The sequence below is a fragment of the Dasypus novemcinctus genome, chromosome 15 (genome assembly GCF_030445035.2).
Source record: "Dasypus novemcinctus isolate mDasNov1 chromosome 15, mDasNov1.1.hap2, whole genome shotgun sequence".
NCBI classification, from domain to species: domain Eukaryota; kingdom Metazoa; phylum Chordata; class Mammalia; order Cingulata; family Dasypodidae; genus Dasypus; species Dasypus novemcinctus.
Window position 1 is genome coordinate 105,485,294 of NC_080687.1, and position 6,707 is coordinate 105,492,000.

At 51.6% G+C, this 6,707-nt stretch overlaps 1 pseudogene; it reads left to right on the forward strand.

Moving 5' to 3' along the window:
• Positions 1 to 2,179: 2,179 nt before the first annotated feature.
• Positions 2,180 to 6,042, forward strand: LOC101417522 (double-strand-break repair protein rad21 homolog pseudogene; annotated as a pseudogene).
• Positions 6,043 to 6,707: the final 665 nt, after the last annotated feature.

Consider the following 6,707-nt stretch of genomic DNA (forward strand, 5'->3'; position numbering starts at 1 on the left):
TCCCCAGTTCATCGCCTGCTTCTCCGGGCGACCCCTTCGTCACCGGCTTCGCCGGGCGACTCCGTCAGCCGAACCGCGCAACCCCTGTGAGACCGACCCCTCGTCTGCTGCCGGACCGACCCCTCATCCCAAGCAGGACCGATCCCTCGTCCCAAGCGGGACCGACCCCTCGTCCTGAGCTGGACCGACCCCTCGTCCGCAGCCAGACCCCACCTCTACTGACCGAGCAAGCTGCCGCAGTTGGCGCCCAATGTGGGGCAGTGCAACCCCACCACAGCCTCACTCCATAACCTGGCGCCCCCCCCTCCTCCCTTCTCACCATGGGGCTTCTCTCGTGCAACATTGCTGCTACCTGAGCCTTGGCTACCTCATATGATCCACGGCGGTCTGGGAGAATCGCTGGATGGCTTTCTCCTTCCATGTCGGGGGCTTATACCGACCCGCGATGATTAAGAGGAGCCTTGGATTTCTCGGGAGCGTGCACTTGCATGTCTGAAGTAACCCTACCACAGCCCTACGCCCTCCTCTCTTCTCACTCTTATCTTTTCACTCTGCATTGCTGCTCCTGAACCTTGGTGACCTCATACGATCCACGGCGGTCTGGGAGAATCGCTGGATGGCTTTCTCCTTCCATGTCGGGGGCTTATACCGACCCGCTATGATTAAGAGGTGCCAATAAAACTCTCAGGAGCACGTGCGTGAGCACCTCCACCCCTGCCTTCACCTCTGCCTCCTCCCCTCCGCGCTTGCCCCCCTTTGCCTTGCTCCACTGCTCGTCATCCCGCCCTCCCCTCGTCGGGGCCTTCTCTTGGCCCGCGACCACCGTCGGAGTCCCATCGGCTCTGACCCCTCGTCTCACCGCGCACCTCGGCTCCCATCGCCGCGCTCTCAAGGTAAGGGCCCCTTTTCTTATCGGCTCCAAAAGGCCATTAGCAATGGGTAACATCCTTTCTGCTAAGCAAGCCCCGCAAGTTCGGGCCCTCGCCGGTCTCGTAGACACTCACTGGTGTAAGATCTCTTTGAAGCAGCTCCAAGTATATTGGGACCTTCTTCTCCCATTTAATCCGTGGCTTACCACGTGTCAACTCTAGGACCCGGATACCTACACTCGCCTTATAGATAGGGTCACTTCTGCTGTGGAGCAGGAAGGTAAAAGGTTCCCTCCTGGCTTATTACCGGTGCTTTTTACCATCCGCTCCTGCCTTCAAGGCGCCCCTACCATCGACTCCTTCCAGCCCTGCCACTGCTGCTGCCGTGATTGTCAGGACGGCGACTTTAACCGGGATCCTGATCGGGATCCTGATGCCGGCTCCGACTCCGACTCTGAGTCGCTTGTCGAGCGCCTTAATAACACGCTCAAAAATTGTCCCCCTAAACAGTGTAATCTTGCAGTGCCGAGCGCCGGTGAAGATGGCGAACTTCCGCCTTCTTCCTCGCTTGAAAAGGGGAAGCACTCCCAAGATGGTGGGCTTCTGCCTTCTTCGCCATCCGAAAAGGGGAGGCACTCTCAAGATGGTGGACTTCCGCCTTCTTCCTCACTCGAAAAGGGGAGGTCCCTTTACCCCTCCCTCCCCCCGACGACTTCCTGCCTGGGTGGGCCAGAAGCTCCCTCCCCGCCATTTTACCCCTCCGCGCAGGGCGGCCCATGGCCATCTTGTGACACCGTTTGTGCACCGGAAGTTTCCGCCCCGCCATTTTCTCAAAGCAGTCTGCGGCCATCTTGTAGCCCATGGCCATTTTGTGGCCCGCCACCATTTTGTAGTACTGCCAGGGATGGCCCGCAGCCATTTTGCAACACTGCATGGGCAATGGCTACTCTCGCGCACTCCACGCCAGCGGCCCCCCCCCCGGCTCTGCCTCCCCCTGGCAGCCCCCTCCATCCGATCCGTGGCAAGCTGCCACACGCGCGGCTCCCTCTAGCCTCCCTCCTACATAACCTCCAGCAGTCAATCCTCTAATCCCGTCCATACCCCTCCTACCCCTCTACCCCCATTACAGATCCATAACCCGCTTTATCAGGCTAATGCAATTTTTAGCACATACATACAGGTCAGCTATCAGCGACTCGCCATTGCCGAGGACACCCCCCCCACTTCATCTTCTCAGCCTCCTCCTACCCGACCTCTTCCTGCTCACTCTTCCCGCAGGTGCCCCAAGGCTTCTGTAACCGCGGCCCCCCATGCCACCATCGCTCTCAAGCAGCTCCAGCCCCGCTAAACGGCCCGCAACCCACTTTTCCCGGCCCACGGCGTGCTTTCTAGAATCTAATAACCTTTCTGCTTTTGCCTCCCCATACTTCTGCGGAGCTTCCTCCTGTCTCGACCTCACTCCTCTTCTCAGCCATCCAAAGCATCCCTTCTCGTCCCCCACCCCCCTCCTTTTTTGCTTGAACCCCCATTGCGTTGCAGATTGGGCCGCCCCATGTCAGCCCGCCCCATTAACATCGGCCTCTCTCGCGCCCATGGAGACTTTGGCCTTCTTATTGCCCTCGCCTACGTCTCTACCACTCCCGACGCTGCCGCCACCACCACGTCGCTGGTGCCCTGACGTGACTTGTCCTCACCGCTGCGATCCTCCAGACCATCACACAGTCTGCCTCTGCCGCTCTTCGCCGCCAAGAAGAGATCAACCACCTGTAACGCGCTGTCATCCTGGACTTTTAACAGCAGATGGACCTTATAGCCGCTGAGATCAACGAGAATTGGACATTGGCCACCCTTGCTTGCAACGGCAAGATACTGCCCACAAATTGTACATTTATATCCCCGGCATACTCACCTCCCTCTTCAGCCCCGCTTCCCTCATTGCTTACTGCCTCTTGGGCCTCGGCTACTTGTTGCTGCTGCCATCCTGGCCCTTATTTGAAAAGAAGGGGGAAATGCGGTCACCCCTCGGGCTGAAGTGTGGTTTGCTGGCCTGGCGAGGGGAGCAGCCGCGGTAGGCCTAATTCTGCTGCACCCATAATAGGGTGGTTGGTCGGGTCCACTGCCACCCCTGAAGGAAGCTCGGCATGGGCACAGAGTGCCCTCGGGTCTCCCCTTCTTGGCAGCCATGCTTCCACAGCCGCCCCTCCTCCCGGATGGCGCCACATGATGCCTTGTGGGGTGGCACCCTTCTTCTTCTTTCTCCCTGCACAGGCGCAGGGCAGAAAATTCCAGTCTGCCCTTTTCCCCTCCCCCGACAGCAGCAACAGCCAGGCATGGGCGGAAAAATCCAGTCTGCCCTTTTCCCTCCCCCCGACAGCAGCAACAGCCAGGTGTGGGCGGGAAACTCAAGTCTGCCCTCCACCCCAGCAACAGCAGCCACCAATCCCTAAACCCTGCCCCTTCCCCCAGCAACAGTGACAGCCAATCCCTAACCACCACCCCTCCCCCATCCAGCACCTCCCACTGACCTTTGTCCGGCAACCAATCAGAACAGGGCGTGGCTTCGACCAATCAGCCTTCCCCAGCCCCTATAAAACTGTTGCCTCTCCCTCAATAAAGTTGGACTTGCGTGTTTACCTTGTCTCCGCGGTAGCTCTTCTGCCGTGCGCCCTCCAGTCCTGAGAGCCCCAACAAGGGCCTGGCCTCCCTTGTCCCCAGTTCGTTGCCTGCTTCTCCGGGTGACCCCTTCGTCACCGGCTTCGCCGGGCGACTCCGTCAGCCGAACCACGCAACCCCTGTGAGACCAACTCCTCGTCTGCTGCCGGACCGACCCCTCGTCCCAAGCGGGACCGATTCCTCATCCCAAGCGGGACCGACCCCTCGTCCTGAGCTGGACCGACCCCTCGTCCGCAGCCAGACCCCACCTCTACCGACCGAGCAAGCCGCCACAATATACAACTTGAGCTATAGTATAAGAATCTTCCAATAGTATACTTTGGATAGTAATATATCCATTATCCACTTAACCTAATAGGTATGTTAAAAACCACAAATCAGAGTAATATTTCTGTGCCAACAGTTGCTTAACTTTTGCAAATATTTTAATAATTAGGAAACAATCATATATAATTTCCATCTGTTTATTGTTTCTGATGCCTTTCAGTCCTTTGTGAAGAGAAATATTTTCAACACCTATCATCATGCTTCTCTTTAAAGGCCTCCTTCAACATTTCTTGAAGTGTAGATATGGTGATGAATTCTTTCAGTTGAATGCAGGATGAGCAGGGGCAGTGGCCCTGGGGCAAAGGGAAGTGTCTGAAGCTACACTGCACAAGGACTCACCCACTTTCCTGCCTCCTCCTCTGACCCTTTTCCCCTCCCAGAGCCCCTCATCCAGACCCTAGCTAGTGGTTCATCAGGGGTAAGGAGCTCATCAAGGCCCATGTGTTTGGATGTAACTTAGAGAACAGTGTGGAGAGCATCATCTCTCTCAAGGTGAAGATGACACTTCAAACATCAGGACATCTCTTACTGGAAGTAGTTCCAATCTATCACAGGAAAGCTAAATATCTCCTTGCAGACTGTAATGAGGCATTCATTAAGATAAAGATGGCTTTTCAGCCAGATGTTGTCCACCTGCCTGAGGCAAATCAGGAAGCAACTTATCATGCCATTACCTTACCTGAAGAATTTCATGACTTCGATCAACCATTGCCTCACTTAGATGACATCAATGTGGCCCAGCTGTTCAGCCTAAACCAGAGTAGAGTGGAAGAGAGAACTGTGAGAGAAGAAGTTGGGAACATCAATGTCCTACAAGGAAATGATTTTGGCAGCTTTAGAATGGATGACCTTGAGATTATGAGAGAAGGCAGTGCTTTTGAGGATGCAAATTAAAAGGGAGAGATTTCCTAACCTCTTACTTGACCCTGATCAGAGCACCAGCAATCAGAATGAGAAAATTAACCATCTCGAATATAAAGACCAAAATAAGATTTAAGAGAAGGAAATGATGTGGTATATTAGATGACAAATTTATTAGTAATAATGATGGTGGTATCTTTAACCATCCCCCTGCTCTCTCTGAGGCAGGGGTGATGTTGTCAGAACTGCTTGCACATGATGATATGGATGAGGATGACAACATATCAATGGGTGGGCCTGATAGTCCTGATTCAATGGATCCTGTTGAATCAATGCCAACTATGACTGATCAAACAACACTTGTTCCAAATGAAGAAGTATTTGCTCTGGAACCTATTGATATCTCTGTCAAAGAAACAAGAGTCAAGAGGAAGAATTCTTATTGGCAGTGTCAAAGAATTGGATAGCAAGACAATTAGAGCCCAACTGAGTATTATTCTGATATTGCTACTATTTTGGATCTGACTTCATCCACCAAGAAATTTATGATGTGGAAAGACACTTCTCTTTACCTGCTCAGCCTTTGTGGAATAATAGACTACTCAAGATCTTCACATGCTGATTTACACTGCTTGTACCAGAAGACCTTAGAAAAAGGAGGAAAGGAGGAAAAGCTGATAATTTAGGTGAGTTCCTTGAGGAATTTGAAAATCCAGAGGCTCCCAGAGATGAGCAGCAACAGCAACATCAGCAACATGATGTTATTGATGAGCCCATATTGGAAGAATTGAACCACCTCCAGGAGTCAGTGATGGAAACACAAATATGGATAAGGCAACCATGTCCCCACCTCCACCTAAGGGAGTTAAGTAAGGGCTGGACAAGTTGACCCAGGTCCTTGATACCTCAGCCAGTTGAGCAGATGGAAAGACCCCATATTGATCTACCTCAAGAAGAGTCTCCAAATATCTGCCAGCTACTACCAGGGCTAGAACTTCTGCCAGAAAGGAAGGAAAAGGTGAAAGAGAAAGAAGATAATGAAGATGCTTCTAGAGGTGATCAAGATCAAGAAGAAAAAAGATGAAACAAAAGAACTCTGCCAAAACTTCTTGGTCTTCAGTGAGCTCTTGCTAAAACTGGAGTTGAATCTTTATGTTTGCTTGAGCTATTTTGAAACACAAACAGAAAAAAAGCTGCAGCAAAGTTCTACAGCTTCTGGGTTCTTAAAAAGCAGCAAACTATTGAGCTGATACAGGAAGAACCATACAGTGAAATCATTGCCATACTTCGACCAAGATTCCATATTATTTGAGCAGCACCAAACAATATAGCTAGTGTTAATTGCACTAGTGTGTACAAATTTTCCCCATATGCAGAGCACACATGCAAAAACCTTCCGGAATATTTAGATTTTTGTCTACACAATGTCTCCACCTTTTTCTTTAATATTTTCCCCCAGTATTTTAAATTTATCAATTTCATCTTTAGGGGAGCTGCTTATTTGGTTTGTGTTTATGTTCTGATGGAGAAAGCAAGTACCTCAAGGACCCAGAAGATTATTTTAACAGTTCATATAGAAAATGTATGTGCAATTTTGGTGCATGTAATTATGTTGAGTAGCAATTGAAACTCATGATTTTTATCTTAGTTCTCCATTACTGCTTTGAAAAGGTAAACCTGTTTCAGAAAATGTCTACATGCGACTAACTGGAGGGCTGAGCTCCCCCCTCAGGACTTCTGAGTCTGTAGGTCTGGATGGGGCCATGAATTTGCATTTCTAAGTATCGCTGATGCTGTTGGTCTAGGGGTCACACTTGGAAAATCCCTGGCAGACTGAACCCCAGGCGGACAGCTGTCTCCCCAGCACCTGGCCTAGTGCCTGGCACATGAACGGTTGGAGGAACCAGCATTTTTTAAAATTTTTGAGTGACATGTGCTGGACCCCATCTCAAGTGAATGTTCACTGACAGCACAGCT